General features: G+C 40.0%; 1 protein-coding gene and 2 long non-coding RNA genes across 5 annotated transcripts in view; 2 read left to right on the top strand and 1 right to left on the bottom strand.

The window, feature by feature from the left end:
- LOC108666368 overlaps positions 1 to 12,112 on the bottom strand; it is a 62,229-nt gene extending 50,117 nt beyond the window's left edge. For all 3 annotated transcript variants that reach the window (XM_018153222.2, XM_018153224.2, XM_018153223.2), the window contains exons 1-2: positions 12,005 to 12,112; positions 6,521 to 7,876 (exon numbers count right to left, since the gene is read on the bottom strand). The gene's annotated coding sequence lies outside the window, so the exon portion shown is untranslated. The remainder of the gene's footprint in view (positions 1 to 6,520; positions 7,877 to 12,004) is intronic.
- A 649-nt stretch (positions 12,113 to 12,761) lies between these two features.
- On the top strand, positions 12,762 to 17,548 carry LOC108666363. The gene is made up of 5 exons (XR_001930490.2): positions 12,762 to 13,344; positions 14,613 to 14,682; positions 15,455 to 15,614; positions 16,657 to 16,797; positions 17,079 to 17,548. It is a non-coding gene; the product is annotated as an uncharacterized LOC108666363 (long non-coding RNA).
- Positions 17,549 to 19,219: 1,671 nt separating this feature from the next.
- On the top strand, positions 19,220 to 20,040 carry LOC125178808. The gene is made up of 2 exons (XR_007157030.1): positions 19,220 to 19,286; positions 19,449 to 20,040. It is a non-coding gene; the product is annotated as an uncharacterized LOC125178808 (long non-coding RNA).
- Positions 20,041 to 21,803: the final 1,763 nt, after the last annotated feature.

The raw sequence follows: 21,803 nt of genomic DNA, 5'->3' as shown, positions 1-21,803 counted from the left end.
TGCATAAATGATGGCATAGAAGGGCACCTTGTGTACGGAAGGCTCTTCGTATATAGGGCAGCGATGCAATGTCATCTTTACGTGCACCTGACGTGGTGATGATATGAGTTACGTGCACCTGACGTGGCGATGATATGAGTTACGTGCAGCTGACGTGGCGATGATATGAGTAACGTGCAGCTGACGTGGCGATGATACGACCACTACGTGCACCTGACAGGAATGATGCGACTGTGAGAGCTTTCGAAGAGACAATGATAAAAACCATAACTGCTCAAACATGAAACATGATGGCGCTGACGGACAAGTCTGTCAGTCACAAGCTCCAATTTAATTTCCTTTTCTCGCAAGGAATTAATAAACAAAACCAAAATTGAATCAGTGAAACCGGGAATTTCGTCAGGTTTTTATTCCTGAAACGTTTACAGTGCACGACTCGTTTTACAGGCAGCCCAATACTGAGTACGCTACCTGAAATAATTAAACCAATAAACATATTCGCATCCAGCGCTGCATGGTCTAGAACATCTCCGTGCCTGACCTCTTCTGATTGGTTCACGAAAGAAATCGGTCCGAAGATGAGCAAATTCTTGGACGATTGCCAAGACAAACTAGGGTCACGGCGTATCCTGGGCCAAGTTCAAATCGCAGACCGAAATTTCCGGTTGCATCCAGTTGGTTGACACGGCCCCCCTGCTGAGGGTAGCGAGCAATCGATGGCAGGTCCCGCAAGTGCGTATGTCAGCTGAGGGAGCTGCCTTGCTCCGGGTCACGTTCCCTGTCCTTTGTCATCGCTGAGGGCACGAGTATCATAGTCTTATAGGCTACTTTCTGGAGCTGAACTTCGCTATTTTTGCTTTCTAACGAGGACCTTCTTCGACATATTTGTTCAGATGAACTTAAAAGCAAAGAAAACGCCAAACAAATTCACCATATCAATATTGAATATCGATATATTCAATATCGATATGGTGAATTTGGTTGGCGTTTTCTTTGCTTTTAAATTCCTCGTGAACTTGCGATATAAGCAGACTGAAAATATAGGTACATATGTTCAGATGCACCATAGGTGCAAAAATTATCCAAAACAAAGGAAAAACTTTATGGAAAGGAAACTTCAACTTTTACAAAATTGCAACTATCAAGTCAACCTTTAATGATATTGTTGCTTTGATATGATATTTGTATTTACCATGCAAATTTACACAAGAAGTGTTTATTTATGTTATTTTCTTGAATAGGTTTTGATTAAATAGCTTTTCCTTTGTGCCGGATACTTTTTGCATCTCTGTATACCAATGGTCACGACTAAACGAAAACGTCTCTCGTTCCATGCGGAAAAGAAAATTTTAATTTGTCATACTAAAAAATCACGCGGCAACATATTCAATGATTAAAAGAGTTATACATTACCGTACTTTCCGTCAGAGCAGTTTGGTGTTTGGTAAACGAAGTGGCGTGTGCTTACAATAGAATATCAATAAAGAGCAGTTGAATAGCGTACCGGTATAACTTAAGTGGTTACAAATCTAGTCAGCGTTGGCAAATAATTCCTGAAAACTCTAACGACATTAATACACGAACACTACATTGATCTGCAATGTGTATGTTAATACTCCGAAAATTCATAAAAATAATGTATATGAATATCACAGAAATCATTCGGGAATAATTAAATAATTAATTGCTTCCGATGATTCAGACTAATAGTTAAGATTGTTTCTGCATGCGACATGATCACAATGTTGATGACAGTGCGCAGTAAGAAGTGTGAGCTATGCAGGACCGAGTGCTACATAGCACAAAGCTGATGATGCAGGCAGCAAGAACTGTGCATATTCAGGAATGCTGACAACAAGGAAGAGTTTAGTAAACACAAGCACCAGGTCGCAAGAGCACGTGCATCATTTTTCTAGAATGAGGACGAATAAGCAAATAGCTGATCTGGTCAAGAGCTTGGGAAAACACGCGATGTTCCTCAGGACGGTTAGGTGGGCACTATGTTTGGACCCTTCGATCTGAGTATCAATGCACAACCGTGAGAGTCATAAATGCATAGCCGTAGCCATCAATGCATAGCCGTTAGAGTGGATGTTGGACTTCGAACATTAGCTTGGTTCCATAGATCTGATCAATTTCTACGTCGAACGTTACGAGTTAGCCGTATACCTGAAATTAAATGATTCATACTGGCGGATGGAGAATATTAAAGATGAGTCATACGCGCAACTTTTTCTGTTGATTATTATGCAGCGGAGAATTGGGCGGTCAATGCGTCGTTTAGGCACCGAGAAAGTGGCTGGTGTATAAGAGAAAACATCTCGTGGTTTCGATTAAAATATTATTACTATCTGGTTTCTATAAACATAAACTATTAACATAGACGTTCGCTCGCTAGGACCAAGTCGGGCTGGCCGGAACAAAATATATGCGACACCGCCGAAAGGTCACGAGGCAGCACTGCACTGGTTACAGTGAACAACCTGGCGGGCATTGTTCGCAGAGACGGAGGGAACTTTACGCTCAACTCGGGAGCGCGAACACGCGTACGCAACAATCGAACCACTGCAGTTCAGTGACGGAATTCGCAGTCGATTTCAATTAGATCGAAAATTGATTTTCCATTGGGCGATCTTATATCAAATTGTACATGGAATTTGGGTATCTTGTGACATTTGCAGCTAATAAAGCGTTTACACAATCACGCCCAAATAAACGTAATCATTCTCGTTTACACACTCGAGCCCCGAATAAACGCAATCACTCTTTGCACGTTTGACAGAACGGAGGTGAGAAGTACCTATATTAATTGTTCGCCATAAAATTCATGTGACTAAAACCAATTGGGCAGCTACCAAACTAAAGAATTAAAATATAAAATAAATACAATTCTGATATGAGAATTTATGTAATCGATTTGTATTTGGATTATTCAGTGATAGTTTTTTAGACATTTTTGAACAAAACTTCAACCAACCGAAACGATTGGTTAACGAAAATTATGCAGATTAAATATCAACATTATCTCAGTCAAACATACAATTTTAGTTATTTTCAAGAAAAAAACACTATTCATTGTAATTCAACTAATTTCAACAAATTTCACTTTCCTCAATGCCGCAATTTAAAACAAAATATTCTGTTAAGAGACAGTATTACAACATTTTCGACTTCCGTTTGAGCGGAGAAACTCATGCAATATTCGGGACTTCAGAAAATATTTCAGGCATAAATCACCGTCAAACTCGACGTCAAACTCCAGCACCCTTGGGCGATTCGTCACTCGCACGACGGCACAATTTTACATCGATACTGTCAACAGTTGGACAGCTTCCCCCCACAGACGTTCATCGTCGTATGATTCATATGTGGAGTCAGTAGTGATTTTATCAACGAAGCCTCGACATCGCAATCAAGAGAGGCAGTCAACTCTTACTTGAAGAGACTGCAAGCAAGGAGAGACGCCATGGACGAGAGAAATGACCGAAGTACAGGTTGATTCTCAGAAGCTTCCTGTTTTGTATTTCACGCCAAGCAGCCAGATGTTGTAGGAAAAGGGCGGGGAGTATTTCATATGTAAGGCCGGGTTAAGGAAATTTATATTAACACTCAAGCAGATTGAATTCAAGTATCGACAAACAATTGGCAAAAACCAGAGAAGTAAGCAACGAAAAAAAGTGCCTACAGAACCTGTCCTATACCAATAAACCTCTGACGCGCATCACAAGTTGGGAAGTATTAAGGTGGCAAAATATTAAGGTGGTGGGAAATATTAAGGTGGCAAAAGGTGGAAGTATTACGAGGCAAAATAGGGTGTTCAAGTTTACAAATGAATTCCGTTGGTTTAGTTCGAAATACGTAACGACATAACAGACAAATTATAAAGCCTGCTGAAGCAAGAAAGAAAAAGACGCATGCAGACTGCGTCAGTGATTGCCATCACTTGAAATTCGTTTATCAGTCCTTAGTCGCGGATTCTCACGTGGAATACGATGAGAATCTGACAGTACAATGCACGCAAAGCAAAGTTCAAAATTTACTTTGATGGCATTAGGTTAGAAGGTTATGGGTTAGCTCAGGAAGAACATAAGGTAACTGAAGTCAAGAGAAATAAGTATGGAATATTTTAATACTGTTGTTAAAAAATGTGGCTGTTCTTGCAATTTTGGATATGCACAATCAATGTATGGCCTGAAACGAGACAATAGCCTCAGTTCGTAGGCTCTTGGGCAACTAACATCTCTGTGGGTATATGGAAAGAACAAAAAAAAAACATGACGGAAAATAAGTACCACCCAAAACCGACCAATTGTTCAAACTGAAAATCTAAAATTAAGGTCAAAGGGGCTAAAAATTATTATTAAATTTCACGTGAAAATCGAACGACGCTGAGCTAAAAACATAACACGACGACCAAGTGATCCGTGCATGAAAACGCGAGAGCGCAACGCCGCAAACGAGATCGTTGTTAATTCAAATACTGCGTGATAGTATTGATGTATTGACAAGACAAGGTCATAAAAATCTTGAAAAACGGCACTTTATTCACTATAATATGCATTTAGTTACTTCATTTAATATACGTAACCGTTTCAAAAAAAAACTTCGCATGAGCATTAGTTCTGTTTTTCAGCGAACATTTAATTTCAATGCCCTTTGCACTCTTCATGTAAAGCCCACGTAGAGGGGATGCTAGAGCTCAGCACCAGATGACCGTAAACCTAGTGCAGCAATGGTGTTCACAACCCCCAGCACTTTATATCATTCTAATTCAGCTCACACATCAGGTCTATATTTATCCTCAGAGTACAAGTTCGCATCATAACATCCTTGAATTATTATTAGTGCTCACTTCCTATGGGGCACAAATAGAAAGACCAGTTTCTTCAACGAATATTCAGACGCCTGCTTTAAACCTGCCATTGTTGATATTGCAGCAGTAAACAAATATTCGTAAGCACTCGCACAATTCGTAACACTATAAATAAATCCTAGCTCATCAAAGAGCGATAAATGAACGAAGTAAGCGGCTAATTAAGGGGGAGGCATAATGACGACAGTAGATGTACTCGCTGTAAATGCAAAACAACGTACGTCGTACACTAACTTTGGCAAACCACTGCAAAATGCCAAACCAAGTGCACAATGTCTAAACACTAGCACAATTTTCTGCTCTGCCAACGAACGTCACCCAAAGACAACATTTGCATAAAAATACTACTTAATAGATAATTGAGCAACTGCCATGTCCCTGACACGTCGCGGTTTGCAACCGACAACGCGACTGGCAACTCAAGCTCTCTTATCCAGGATGCCAGGTCCTGGTGACCGGATAAGTTACGCAGCCAAAATAGAGCGCATTTACGACTGCATTTTTCAACACTAATACGGAAACTGTTTTAATGAAACACATTTAACCAAGAATATGACGTCCAAGCGAGTTCTTTGTACCCGATCTTGGTACAAGCAAAAAGTTTACAGGAAAAGATGAGTCCTGGAAATAATGACGATATGACAAATGTGTTAATGATAAACAATTTTTTTAACCAGCCATGCCTGTCCAGTTTTTTTCCTTATCCACGGTCAGCCAGAGCATCAAAATGTTCGTACTAATTTTTGAGGCATCCTGCCCCAAGTGCCTCAGTAGCCCGGACGCAATCCTAAATTTTCGAATGCGAATATTATTGGAAGCTGGCCATTATGTAGCCTACATTCCTGTTACGCTTGGAATCGTGGTATTGAGATCAAATAAATCGAGGCAGCGTGTGGTCAATGAAATCTATTGCCACTTCATAAACAAGTAAAGAGAATAAGTCTCATAAAATGAGAAAAGCTAAATGAATTTGAGTATAAAATCCATACAGGGATTCTATTACACATGGTCAACGCTCGTTTAGAAGCCAGGCACGGGAATTCAAAGGTGCTGCTCGGGCGCGTATCTGCAATCACGAAAACGTCGGGATATTACCAAGATCTAAAATTTTATTCAAAGCAGGAAAACAGTAATGCAGAATTGTGAGGCATGAGTGAAGAGGCAGATGACTCAAATACTGAAATTAGATTTTAGAATTGGTACGTTCAAATTAATTCATTTTACACGAAATTAATTTTTTATTTATAAAATGAGTTAAATGAAGTTCTATGTTGAATGTGTTTGATGAGTGTTTTTATTTTACTTTGATTATATACGTATTTGGTAATGATATTGCCGAGGTTCGGGATGACGAGAGTCGGGATGATGGGGTTCGGGATGACGGGGTTCGGGATGACGGGGTTCGGGATGACGGGGTTCGGGATGACGGGGTTCGGGATGACGGGGTTCGGGATGACGGGGTTCGGGATGACAGGGTTTGGGATGACGGGGTTCGGGATGACAGGGTTCGGGATGACGGGGTTTTAAAAGTTCTCGCTTGGAACAATCAGGACTCGCAGCCAAAAATATATAAATGCAATAAACTAGTAGTGGAATATGAAGCTATAATCAACTGTCACCCGAGGAAAGAAGAATTTAGTCACATACCTGACGAAGGTCGCGGGACAGGCTGTTGAAGTACGGCCGACGAGTTTCTTCGTGTTCGTGTTTCGGTCAGACTCGGGGAATTTTATGCGTCACGAGAGAGGAGTTTGCGGAGGCCGAACACTTAATACTTCTTTGTTAAACTTTAGCAGTATTAGAAACCTCTCCCTGATATCTATTATTACTTAATAACGTGGACCTATCAGTAAATGGTTGGCCTTTGCAATTATCAATTTTTATGCCTTGATCTATTCAGAAAACACCGACACGAGCCAACAGCAAGCTAACTTTTTTCAGAGAATCACCTAATACTAGTAATCTCAATAACCCACGTCTTCAGTAGATCACTGCATCAATCGGACTGAAGAAGACTCCTCTCAGCAGATCACAAAGCCCCAACGTGGAAGTCAATCCTTGTCTTTCAAGTTCAAACCTCGACGCCGAAGTGACGTGATCGATTCACTGCGCTTCAAAGTAAATTAACACCTTCACAGCCTAAAGAGATAGCGTCTTTCAAGACAACACAACAGCTTTAACACAGCAGAAATGTATTTAAACTTTTTCCTTCCCGTTGATACACAATTGTTTAAACTTTTTCCTTACTGTTGATACACAATTAACCGACACTAGCTAGTGTGAAAACTATTGTTTATGCCTGATATTAGAGAACAAGTTCAGAACGCGCTGTTGCAACTGGAGAAGTAAGCAGAGCCAATGATGTAGTCGTGATGTTGGCAGCCTAGCATGGGATGTGCTGGCTCAACGAAATGTGTTGCAGATCGTCTTGGCAGTGCCCAGCAACTGGGAGATGATAACGAGACCAAAGAGGGCACTCGGTCCTGGGATTATAAAAACAATCTGGGCAGCCCACTGTGTCGCGTAACGTCGATAATTACATTTAGAAATGTTCTATTTCACAGGGTACGGTGTTATTGTTTTCTGTTTCATCTGCGGAGATAGAGTCTTGAAAATCGACGATGTTCTCGGAGGAGAGGGGCTTCTTGCGCCACACGTAAACCAGAATCAACAATATGGAGCAGCAGTGGATTAATAGCCAATCCGACAGTGATGACAGGGAATACTGACCACTAAATCTCGAGTAAATAATTGGTGTATTATAGAGACGAGGGAATTCAAGGATTCATATCGCGATCGCGACACATGACTACGGCTGTTTCAAAGATCGTGTTGACACGAGACGAAGACTCAACATGAGGGTATCATCTCCACAGCTCCTGCTTCACGGTCGCCTCTCACATAACCTGCATGAATCTTTTTTCTCCCTTGGCAATGCAGTCTAAAACACGGCGTGTCGACCGGAGTACAGGGTGTGACAGAGCACGGCGTTGGCAGGAGCACCTGAGGAGGCAAACACAAATACACGTGAGCGGCGGCCTCTTAGTTGGCACTCAGCCAAATCAAGGAATATCTAGCTAATTATCTCATATCACAACGTAGTTGTGAATTGCTACATTGTGTATCACATAATATCAAAGCAATTAAGTGAAGATTTAGGCTATAATTGAGGATGCTGACATAATAATACATATTGAGTAATAAAATTCGTTTAATGTTATATGAAGCAGTATGAGAAATACGTCTAGGAAGCAATCTTCATCTGGTGCCAAATTTAACGGAATACCTGCTCAGAGATTGGAAAGCGAGGTGAGTCTCATAGCTACCCTTAGATGGCGATAACTGTCTGGATATTATTTAACAAATGATCGCAATAAATAAGAATGTAACAAGCGCCAATTAGTAGCGTAATACCAGAGCGGTGAGTTGAATGCTTAATAGGATCAAATGGCATCAAGGTAGCTTAGAAGACACTAAATTGTCAGTAAGGAGCCTATTATCGACTGTATATCTTAGACATTATATATTTTTTAACATCACTGTTTCATTCAGGGGCTGTTTTAGTGCATATGCAAAATATCTTTCGCATTCAAATTTTTTTAACCCTTTTGTGGTGGTGTTATAGTATAGCGGCATCACAAACAATACTACATTATTGTATTTTTATTGAATTCTTAATTTACCAAGATTGAAATTTTGAAAACCATAAAAATGTAATTTTCTTCAAAAATTGAAAACGGGTTCTAAATTAGGAACCTGCATGAACTGGAGGCACAAATGAGCGTTTCTTAATGTACATGACTATAGTTTAAAATCATTATGTCTTCAACAGAGTCAACTGCTCTTCGGCGCCGAAGTTAAAACGTACCACATGTGGACGTCCTTACAATCTACAGAAAGCAACGAAGGAGTGCTTCAGCGTGGAAAAAATACAATCTCTAATGTCCAAAAAGTTGACTTATGCAAGATGCCATCAAAGCATTCTCATTTCGTTCCCGAAATATATACTCGGCATATGTATTTACGCGACTGCCGTCACGTTACAGATGACATTCATGACGTGATCAAGATTATTAAAATGTTCGCAAAGATTCGTTAATAATGAATGCTACCATAACGGTTACGATACTTATACGTGAGAAGAATAACGTAGCCAAAGCACATAACATTAAACTATGTAAATTGACTGTTTTTTGCAAAAGAACACTCAATTCCACTGAGATGCAGCGTGTCATCCAATATATGGCGATGAAAACTGACGGCAGGGAGTTGATGTCAAAACATATTATATCGAGACAATAAAATATTTTATTTAGAATTTACGTATAGGTATATATAAATAATTGGACTAAACTTATCAAGCGGGGCATGAGTAAGTTGAATAGCAACCGTCCATCGTATCTCTGAACAATACCAAACTGAATTTTAGTATTTAATATTATATCGTATTTATTGAATGCATTACATAAAAATTTTAAAAAATCCTAGTTTTAAAACCCACGCATGATGACGTGGTAGAGCGCGTAGAGTGAATGTTAAATCACGAAGGACTCTAGCAAATAAACGCTTGATCATGAATGCATCAGAAGAACTGGTCGTGATTCTGTAAGAACAGTCCCTGTTAATTGCAAATTCCTGCGAATAAAAACAAGCTCAGTAGATAGACTGCATGAACATGCAAGTGCACGGGCACAGGCTCTGCAGCTGCCACAGCAAGGCGAGATGGCTTCTTGCCAGCTCGCGCCTCGACGCGCATAGCACAAGCTGGCATACAGGGCGATATACCAACACCAGGGACAGGTCACCTCTTGCTGCTGCATAACACGTTTGTACAATAACTTATACGTATCGCTGCCATACATCGGGCACTCTAATGATAAATGAAATGAAACACCCCTATACAAATGAATACACAGCGGACCATGCTGCACCCGGACAGCAGTTGCTACCATCCCGTTTGGGTGTAGCTGGTCCCAAAACATCAAACACCATCCAATACACCATCACTGACGCGCCTCACCGAGAGTGACTTACAGTAAAAACGAGACCGAACACCCAGTACGAAAACCCCACACCCGCCTCCGGGTCTCAAGCGACTCGACCACTGCCTTCATCTTCATCATCATCAACATTCACCAATATCATCACCCTCTTCTTTTCATCATATCATCTAAGAAAATGAAATGAAAACTTAATAAAAATTATGAAAAAAAGCAAACACGCCAATAGTATGAGCACGAATCATTTTTTATTTTATTCTTAAGTGTAGGCCACATCAGGCCTCCACTTAAGCGCCGAGATCACTATGTTAACTCAACTGTGCTCAACCCTCCCCCCAACCCCAAACAAACCCCACTCACCTACAACCAACCAAATCATGCGCAATGCGCCTTTTCATCTCCTACTGCTTTTTCCTGTTCTCGTTCCTCTTTCTGGCCACTCTGCGGCTCTGCGCCACCTCTTGTTCTCTTCCACTTTTTCCTAGTGGCCCCGCAACAACTATTTCATTGCCTGGACCAACGTAAGGCAATTTAGCACATTTCATTGCCTGGACCAACGTAAGGCAATTTAGCACACTTCAGAGACAGTACATAATTGCACTTCGCTTATAAACCTGCGCCTAAATCAGGACGCGTATAAAAAAATATTCATTAGAACTGCGTTCATCTTATGGTTAATATATTAGATATGTATAGAAAAAATTTTAAATCTAGCGGTTTCAGCGTTATCGAGGCTATTAGACCTGTCGCCGATTCTTATCAGCGCAGAACATTCACAGCTTGTGGCGGTCTCGAACACGTAACTCACTGCTCCCATTTTGCTTTGTTTAACCGCCCAGCCTTCTTGCCGATTCTGACCAAAAACTGGTGCACAGAGCTGGGATCGAGAAATAGAGCTCTCAGATTCATTCCTGATAACTCTGAACTGTATATACTGGGCCACCCTGCTCAGTGTTCACAGTTATGTGTTCAAAGCTCATTAAAGTAAATAACTAATAAAAACAAATGTTTTCCGTCTCTTGCTAACCTGTGAATCGTTTCACCTGTACACGAGAAGCTTTATTAAATCGGTTTATAAATAGCTTATGTTAGTTTACAGCGCATTATCAGTGATTAAGAGTTCGTGAGGCATAAGGGCAATTTACGGCAATGGCTAGAACAGAATAAATGATAGCAGAATAAGGATGACTCGTCACATTTCATCTCGCCCATCACTAATGACTCCTTCTTCCCCGCTTCACATACAACAAAAGATTCTTATTTGCCTATTTTATTCAAGCTCTAATAGTTTTTTTATTCTACAAAAGCGGAGATAACGAGGCCGGACAGCTTGCCCCATGAACGTCTCGGCAGACGTTTCCGCTCGTCGACTGTCACGAACGTTCCTGTATCGTTCAACACGCAATAACTCATACGGTTGCTAACATACGTCAAAACAGCTGCAACACGGCGTTTTGCAGGAAAATTTCATCACCCTGCGCCTTAATTGAGGGAATTATACTTTTTTATTGTGAAAGTTTACTTATTTTGCTTTAAAAAGTTTCTCAATCATTTTGTACCGAAGCACCAGAATAGTATTGGCAATGACATTCGGGACATTAGGTACGAGTACAGCCAATTTAGTATACTCGAACATGATGCCCATCAGTCAAATTAGAAATTAAACGTTTTCAAGAAAGCCAAGTGAAATATTTTTTAAAAATTACCCCGCTTTGAGGAGTTGCCGAAACCGCAGAAATCTTTTGAAAGCAACCATTTAAAATGACGGTTTAAAGGTCATTCATAGCATTTCGGATTCGGAAAGACTGAAATACCTAGCCAGCGAGTGAGCGAGAAGCGCCCAGAAACAAAATGTACACGTCTGACTCCTGTTTGAACTACTTCATATTCTTAGACTTGTACTGAAGGCGTTCGAATGTGAATTCCATCGAATGCTCCTCTAAGGATGGCGGCAGAAGGCATACACCCGGAGCAGCCATGAACGAAGTTATCAAGAGCAACCTGAACCGCCTAAGGTGTGGTTCCGTCCTTAGTCTGGTCTTCACAAGGCAATCAAAACTAAATCCATTCTTTAGTCGTCGAGAATGACTAATAATCAACAAAATACTTGCACAAAGTTCACTGTACGCACCTTCAACAAAGGGACTAAAGACCACAGTAGGCAGAGAGCCTTCCAATATCAAGAGAAAGTTGCCTCGCACCACCTCTAACAGAGCGAGTTGCACTATCTCTGGCTCTGTTCGCAATGGGTGTTGTGTCTTTGATCGATCAACTTGCTCGCCCTCTGGCGTGCTTGACGCTAAACAGAGCTGCTTTTGCGAAATATCCTTCTCCAGCATGTCCAACTAGTGAGTGTGACATGCATTTGAATAATCATGTTATTGATGTTCGCAGTAATTGACTCTATATTCTGAGCCTACCAAACTAAAAATTGGCGGATTCACTGCTGTCATACATATCGATCAGTTTATGAATGAGCTTTCTGATTACAAAAAACTTGCAACTGAATTATGCCGAACAAATAATGTCAAGTTCAACTTCATCAGTTCATGTATTTACAACTCCATGTTGCGAAATGTGTATGATTATTATGTGATACTATTCAAAGCATTTATATCTGAGATGTTTTCTTATGAGAATTACGCAAAAACTGGCTCATTAAAAAAAGCAGCCCAAATTGCATCTGCGTATTACGGGTTTGAGTCAATGCTGCTATATGTCGCACATTATAATAAAAACCATTTTTACAAAATTAAACGGTGAGCTTATCGTCTAAATGACCGTAATATTGAAAAAAGTTACAAATTTAAACACCTCTCAGTGCGAATTCCGGTGGTTGCGTACAACAAATTTCCAGAACTTTACCGGAAAACCTCTGACAAATTACATTGCCAATTAAGCATGCTGCGAAACTTATTTATTAGCTAAACGAAGGTGTACCGAATTAGTTATTTTATATTACACATGCCTTATGCCTATGCTTTCGATTTCGTTCAAATGTCTTCATATTTGAATAGCGGAATTCAATGTTATGTGCGGTTACTGTGACTCCTATATTTAAAATAATTATAAAATTACTATGAAGTTAATCAAATCAAACGCAAACTTAGTAACTACATATCAAACACAAATTAGAGCACATCACTGCCTCTGTCCACTCCCTACCGGTAGACCTTCAAGTTCAACTTTCAAGGCTCAAACTTCAGCTGCTTTCATTCATACATTTACCTGTCAGGCTGTCCTATCGTCTCCTCCCCCGCCAGCAACCTCGTCCTCATTCTTCATTTCATTCACGACTTCAAATACGATCATGTGTTCAGTGTTTGGCACAGTCGCATGATATGAAGGCCTGACAGACTGACTGAAATTTTTGACCGCGCTTGAAGTTCTTGGTCGCTGATTGGATTTAATTCTAACCGTATTTACCCAGGAGTGATGATATGACCATATCAAATTTTCATGGAAACACGAGTAAGGAATTAATGTGTTTCATAATTTTATGAAAATATATTTATATATTTTGTTCACCTAATTTGTAACGCATGATCAAATTTTCTCTCACAGTTTGCACCATGAGGCATGAGATGCTGAGCATGAATTTTGCATGTAGGCTATTGATATATTTTAATCTCTATTTAAATAAACTCATGTTTAAATAATTCAATTTATTAATAATTTGCTATCATTTTATAGCTTCACAAGCCTTCATGTATGACAAATGTAGTGAATTTAAGTAAAATTTAAATTGTTTGACTACCTGTGATAATTGATCTGTATACCTACCTACTGATAAACTGATATATTAATTAATGTTAGGATTATTTTCAAAACAAACAATAGAAAAGGACACTGTAGTACCTAAACTTTAGTCTGGACTCTGGAGTCAAGCTAGGCTTAGTTGCTTAGAGGCTAGGCTGCTAGGCATTAGGCAAGACATAATAGGTATTTTAATTGAGAAGCAGGCCTAGCTAACAATGCTATCTACAAATCTGGAGAAATGGGCAGATTATTTTCTGTACATTTTGGAAGAAAATAATTTATGCAATTGTAAAGCTTGTTTTTAAAAATTTTAGATGAAAACATAATTTATATTTATGAACTAATTTTTATTAATAATATTAGTAAAAAGTGTGAAATGCATGAAATTGATCCTGAGCATGAGCCATGAGGTACCAGTACCGTACCTAGGCTGTGCAGACTGCAGAGTTTATGGCAATGACTTGTGTTCTATGTGTTGTCAGGAATGGATTTTTAATTTTGGGCCCATAAGTTGCCAACTTCATTGAGGATTTCATGCCAGAACTATCTGAACCTTTTACTAAGACTTCTTGCAAAAATTACATGTACCTAATTATTGTTAAGTTGTTTTTAAGGAGAAATAAATGTGTTTAACAAATTTTTTTGAGACATAAATTTGGATGCTAATCTTTTGCCAAAGATTTTACAATATTTCCTTGCTGTGTTTTTTTGTATATTTATGGATTGCTTCTGCCTGATTTTTCATTTTTGGGATGCCTGTGTCATGTTGAAAAATTGTGCAAATACCAGTGTGATGACTGTCATGATCATCTGCACATTCAACTGATTCAAGAAGCAAAAGCAGAATTAATTCCACACATGCTAGGGATTCATTTCACTTGTGATCATAACCCTTGTCTAATTTCTGTGGTGAAAATGAAGTCAAATATCAACAATTAGTTTTTACTGGTGGTTTTGTTTGAATATTTCTAATATTTCAGATTTGTCGCTGCCTGAGGCTGGGGGCTAGGGCCAAGGGCAAAATTTAAGGCAAGATGCAGAGCATTTCAGGTGAGTTTAAGTTGCTTGAATCCAGATTGCATGAATACTACTCAGTATAGAAACCACTTCCTGATGCTCTATTGTTTGTCAAAAAATATGCTTTTGGAGCTTTAATATTTCAACATGTAGGTATACATATATACTACCAGAAATTACACACGAGTGAGCACTTTGCTGATACTGCTCTTAAGTAATTGATTGCTGCAAATTGTTGCATTCAATCAATTAGTACAATAATACAAAACCAATTAATGTTACTTAAAAGTGATGATGAAATGCCTCATTTTGGTTGGAGGCTGGCTGCCTAAGTGTTGTGGCAACTTATGTAGTATTGACTGTGACAGTATATGTCCTCCTATCTCCAACATTGTTTTTTTAGCCATTTCTAAATATTTTGAGTGCACATTAATATAAACTGGAAAAATAACTGCCTCAAAAATAGAAGCATACAAAATTGTGGTAATGCCTGACTATGTGCATTTAAAATCAAATCCAGCCAAGAAAATAATGCTAACATTATATTCTTGCAAAGTGAATTCTTTAGCTGAGTATGTGAGTCATTTCACGTAAAATAAAAAAAATGTATATTTTTTTTTTTTGTTTGTGTTGTGTGGAATTTTACTTACTGAAAGGTGCAAGCCAAGTTTAGAGTGCATTGGTAACCTTGTCATATTGCAAATAGCTGCATTCCTTTCAATCTGGTTACTTGTAATTTTTTTAGCAATTAATATGCTAACAGTCATCAGTCATCACAGTTACCAATGCTTATGCAAACTTGCAGACCTGATTGCAAGTAAGCAGCCATGTTGTTGTTGGCGCCGACATCACGCTCGCACAGGGGAGGCTCCGGTGGGCTGGACACCGGAAGAAGAGGGAGATGGGCGAAGGCTGGGAGGGTGGCCAGGAACTCTGTCGCCTCCATGGAACTGGACTGTCCCACAGTAAGGAGACGCTGAGGGTCGTGGGGAAGGAGGGGGCAGATGAAGAGAAGCTGGACGGACTGGAAGGGGTCCCTGCACTCGAGTAGGAAGGCACTGGGGGACCGTCCGACCCTGAAGGTGTAGGACGCCAGGGAACTGCAGTAGCCCGAGCTGGGACAGTGCTGATCGAAAGGGGCGAGGCATCACAATTACCTACATCAACACACATCAATCCTATGCAGACAACATCACAATAACATCAACACATATCAATGCAAACACATGCTCCACTCAAGTACAACTCTACATCGCACAACTAGAGGGATCGCTATCACGCAACAGATTCAAAGTAGCCCCCCTTAAATCAACAAGCACACAACTAACAAACCACACAAAGGAGCATCAACACAGACCTACAGTTACACTAAACAACTCCATCATACCACACACACATGAAACCAAGATTCTATGTATCACTTACAACGCTTCCATGTCTTTTGGACCACACATACAGAACATCTAAGTAAAGTACAGATAAAAGACTAAGTAAAATGCTGCGGATTAAACCTCATTTTTTTTTTGTAGAAAACTTGAATTGTAAAATGATATTTGTCATGAACTTCTTTCATTCCACTAATATTTTTCTGACATACTAGTCATTTAAGCTTTTCTTTTATATTTGTTTGAATTTTGTTCCCTATTCGATTTTGTGGAAAAAAATGCAGAGAGCAACACCTGAAAATATTAAGAGTTGCATGTCATTATTATAATGCTTACATGCTCGATTGTGAAAGTTTATGCTATTCTTTGCTTGTTTAATTTCTATTGTATATAACAATATATATTACTATGCACATTTTATACGCATTATATGTTCATGAAAATGTAATGCAGTTCTAAGAACCACTTGAAATCTAACAGCGTCTTTGAGTGTCTTATGGTCGCATGTCTTTGAGTGCCATGTCTGAAGGACAACCAATCATGTGTATTATTATAATTAACAAAATTAATCATTGCTTGTAATCATTCACGTTTCTTCTTACGTTTCATTCACGTTTGCCAGGAATGGTAAGTTCTGATGGTTGTGGTAAAGCCTTCGTCACACACGAGCTTCGCGGCGTCTGGCTGGACCTCATTCAGCATTGAATGCTCGCCACCTTTGCCTGCTTCATCATCCAGGAACCACACCTCTAAGAAGTAACAAGTTCGTAATTTCGTGAGCTTTTTCAAGTTAAACTCACTAATTACGGACGAGAAATCGTTGTTTTCGCGTTCTTAGGCAGCTACGTGCACAAGCAAGTTTTGATTGTGTGGCGCCTGCCGTATTTAATGCCTCTTGCTTAGTTGATATCATGAGCATCAAATGGTTGAGCTGCTATTTTTCTTCCGTTTCTATTATTATCAGTGTCCCGCAGTCAGTTCGTCTTGACGCCCTAGCGCAGCAGCAACTGTAGCCTGATGCTGACCGTGTCCCTCTTGTTTAAGGTACGCCGGTGGGCCTGCATGATGTCGCTGACCACGCCACCTCGGAGCCATTGTGTTCCTATAGTTATCCTAACTAGTGCGAAGTGGCACGACGTGCTACTTCGTTCACTGCCACTGCTTCGTCAGCACGTCACACTCAACGTCCACTTCTATTTGTGAGCCTTTTCCGCTGCTCAAGTCGAGTGGGGCACATGTGCCCTACCAGAGTCCGTGATTAATTTTCGTGAAGCCGACTAGGACAGCTGAGCGCTAACTAGAAATATCATCATTGAATTACGATTTACGTTACCTTTCATTTTTCAACCTTGTGAGTGGACACCTTAGGTGTCTAGTTCCATCATAACCGTTTCGATATTAATCGCTAAATCTCGCTCTCAATTCTAAGATAATTTCCTCTTTGATCTCTAAATCTCGCTCTTAATTCTAAGGTAATTCCATCTTCATTTATTTAGTAAAGATTAACAACAGCATTTGTGTTTCATCCTTCCTGAATTCAGTGCTGCAAGCGCTAGATTGAAAAACATAATCTAGGTTTTATGCTTCCAGCTAGGTTTCTAGGTTTTAATTTGCAAAGTAATCTAAATCAAAGTTTTTTTTTAGAATGATGCACTGAAAGCAAAAATAAATCTATAATTATTGTCAGGAAAATGGAAATATTCCTTGTTCTAATTTCTACTATATGTTCGTACAGAGCTCGTAAAGTTGGCGTGCGTGTCGGTTAAAAATTAGGAGGCAGTTCAGTTCACGACCCAGTCGCGAGAGCATGTAATTCAGTCGTTTTGAAGCCGTGGAGCTTTGATTCTGCACTTTGATTCACAGGCTAAAACTGATCAATTTTATGGAGCTTGTAAAATTTATGATTTACTAATTAGTCGCAACACGAAACATATGCTATGTTTTGTTCAATATGTTCTGAAGAAAGTTAATGCACTCGTCTTGGAATTTCAATCTGAACATCTTAGGTTGCACCTCCTTCACTCGATGGTATCTGCTGAATACAAAAATATATTAAGCTCTTTCATTAAGGAATAACACTTGACAAAATCAATACTATGTGATGTAGATCCAAGCGATAGCAAACTATTCAAAGTTCTTGAAGATATACTTCTTGGTGGTAAAACGACAGCCTTTTTAGAGCAAGAACCCCTGGTTAATGATGACATTCTCGGAAAATTCAGCAAAGACTGATTGAATTTCTTGGTAGCATTGTGTGTACAAATCAAACACGAATTTTCATTTGGTGATAGAAGCAATATGGCACAACTTAACATTTAAACCCACAAGTTTGTTTGCCAATTATTCACCTTTTTCCATCACAACATTAGTGGCACAGTTCAAAATTACGGAACGTGGTCAGTCTTGCATAACATGGGAGCCAGATGGAGAACTGGTACGCGACTAACGCTATGGAGTGACCCATGTACAGAAGATATGAAAGTAGTTTTAGTGGGTGCAAGACATGCAGATAAAGCTGTTGTTCACTAGGGGGATGAAATGATGGGGAAGGGAAATGTTCGGAAAATATGTTAAATAACTATTCAATAAAATTGGAAATATGTTAAATTTTAATTTATGTTTATCCTTATATATATCCATAATCACTCCTATGTAAACAACAAAGATTTATTACTATGAATTACGTGTTATAATAAATCTAGGGTTTTCTTCTGAGGTATAATCTAGGTTTTCCGAAAAAATAGTCGCTGGCATCTCTGGGCCTGATGGTATACCATCAGGGTAGGAGAGGCAACATATAGGAAAGGAGAGGCAACCTAGTTAAATTAATAATTTTTATAACTGCGATTTGACACGTGTGTAGTAGTGACTCGAATTTATATCTCGCACTATCGTTCCTTGTGAATGTCGCAATTAATCTTATTAAACTTTCAGACTCGTTGATCATAAATTTCAGTAATTATATGTAACTTAATTATAATGAACTCGATTGCTTATTTCGGATTTCATCAATATCATTAATAAATAATTATAAAAATATTCAGTCACTAAATTTTGTCAATTCTCGAGCACGAATAACACTCGTGTAATTTCTGAATAAATGAAGTTCAGCAAACGACGAAATTACTTTTCTATTTGAAACGCGTCATCAAATATGGTGAATTTTGTTTAGAATGCCTAGTGGGCAACATTAGCCAATCACGCGATAGCGTCATTTTTCTGGACATCGTCGCTGTGTGAACATCTGCTGGTGTAAGCTGCTAAGTTCCACACTAGAATTAAATTCTTATAGCCAATGAAATATTTCAGTGTATCTGCCATAACTGAATTACTAACTGTGTTCTCTGTATTCTTTTCATATTGCTATTCCATTGTGTTAGTGTCGTGTTTATTCTAACTACCGACACCTTACAGGTGTTGGCGGCATCTTTCTTCATCCCATCAATAAGCTTTCTGCATCAGATCCTATATAATATTAACGTCAACCAATTAGGGAAGAGGGACGGCCGTTGTGAAATCGAAATCTGCGCCCACCATTAGAAAACAGCCTCTTCCTCACATGTCCACATACGACATGCCCGTTGGGGGGTTGGGATCACCCGACGACGACGGGTTGAGGCTGAGGTTACCCAACGACGACGGGTGGGAGGTTGGAACACCCGACGACGACGGGTTGAGGGTGAGGTTACCCGACGACGACGGGTTGCGGGTGAGGTTACCCGACGACGACGGGTTGCGGGTAAGGTTACCCAACGACGACGGGTTGAGGGTGGGACCACCCGACGACGACGGGTTGAGGGTGGGACCACCCGACGACGACGGGTTGAGGGTGGGACCACTCGACGACGACGGGTTGAGGGTGGGATCACGGGCCATCACCCGACGACGGGTTGACCGTTGAGGGTGGAGATACCTAACGACGACGGGTTGAGGGTGACCACCCAACGCCTAACGCATTACATATTATAAATAATTTATGCAGATGTAAATTAAAATTTTTTTTTATTATAACGTGTTTCTCATCAACTCTTTCTCACACATCGATGCACTTATTCCAATAACAGCCCTGATACAAATCTCAACTTGGAACACAGAAGTACTCTTCATTCTAGACCCTCCTGCAAATTTTGCAACTGTTGATCGAACTCAACTTAGATATGCGGCTGTGACTCCTGCAAGCGGAGAGACCGGTCATCCCTCACGCCATCTGGTGTGTTCTGTGCTAAACACAACTCGTTTAATATTTTTCCCACGCTTCTCATTTATTGTTTTCCCCTAGTGTATTCCCAGAAAGAAATGCGCATGAATGGACAAGTCATTGACTCTCATCGTGAATGATTTCACGTCGAAAATGTTTTTTAAATCATTCGGATTAGCTCGTGTAACATTGACCGATAAAAAGAAACGAACGTCCAGAGATGCAATATATACGAAAGACGTATAAATAGACGCTGAAAAAATGAAAATACTTGAAAGCATAGTAATTGATGATGTGTACCCAGCTTTAGAATTTTTATTTGTTCATGTATATTGACACTAAGCCGTCATCTCTTGGGAAACTGCATGAAATATCGAACCTTTAGAGACTCGTACCCAGAATCTCTTATCCGAATTAACAGTCTGATGACACGGAAAACCTGTAGGTATCATATTTGCTGTAAAATCGAACATAAAAATAACTGCCTAATCGAATCATTGAAATAAGGGCTTAAATTGTTTCTTTCGTGATTTATTAACTAGCAATCTTAATTTATGTCGTGCCTCAATTTTCGTATAGCCAATTTTTCATTTACGTGACTTTGTCATGTAAACAATATTACGGGTTCTTTCGCTATCCAGTCATAACAACTGTCAATTTACGTCGGATGTTGAAGCAACAACAAATCAATAAATACGTAATATAATTGGTCCCGCTCGGGATTGAAATGCTTAAACATGAACGACGTGCAAGTTATACACGTGCGACTCGTGCGGTTTATCAGAAATTTTCGAAATACTTAGCAATTTAATTTCGAAATATTTAGCTAGGAGAGTCCCTGCCACGCCAGTACGGAAAGTCCCACTCCAGGGCAGAGAGTCCCACTCCATTGCAGAAAGTCCCACTCCAGTGCAGACAGTCGCACTCCAGGGCAGATAGTCCCACTCCAGGGCAGACAGTCGCACTCCAGGGCAGACAGTCGCACTCCAGAGCAGACAGTCCCACTCCAGGGCAGAGAGTCCCACTCCAGGGCAGAGAGTCGCACTCCAGGGCAGAGAGTCCCACTCCAGGGCAGAGAGTCCCACGCCAGGGCAGAGAGTCCCACTCCAGGGCAGAGAGTCCCACTCCAGGGCAGAGAGTCGCACTCCAGGGCAGAGAGCCCCACGCCAGGGCAGAAAGTCCCACTCCAGGGCAGAGAGTCCCACTCCAGGGCAGAGAGTCCCACTCCAGGGCAGAGAGTCGCACTCCAGGGCAGAGAGTCCCACTCCAGGGCAGAGAGTCCCACGCCAGGGTAGAAAGTCCCACACTGGGGCTCTAACCAATGATAATGATAATAACAATAATTATAAAATAATCATATATATATAATAACAATAATGCATATTAATTATAATAATATTATTAATTAATAAAAAATAGTGGTTTTAGCGTTCATTAGGTCATCGGTCTGTCGCCGATTATTAAATCGCAGAACATTCACAGTTTGTTGCGGCCTCGAACCCGCACCTCTCTGCCCGATTCTGGTCCTCTGAGGTGTAACCACTAGGCCATTCTGTTGTAATGATTAAGGA

Source organism: Hyalella azteca, unplaced genomic scaffold (genome assembly GCF_000764305.2).
Source record: "Hyalella azteca isolate HAZT.00-mixed unplaced genomic scaffold, Hazt_2.0.2 contig12949, whole genome shotgun sequence".
In the NCBI taxonomy this organism is placed as follows: domain Eukaryota; kingdom Metazoa; phylum Arthropoda; class Malacostraca; order Amphipoda; family Hyalellidae; genus Hyalella; species Hyalella azteca.
Note: the sequence above shows the minus strand (reverse complement) of the source record. Positions and strands in the feature narration are given on the sequence as shown.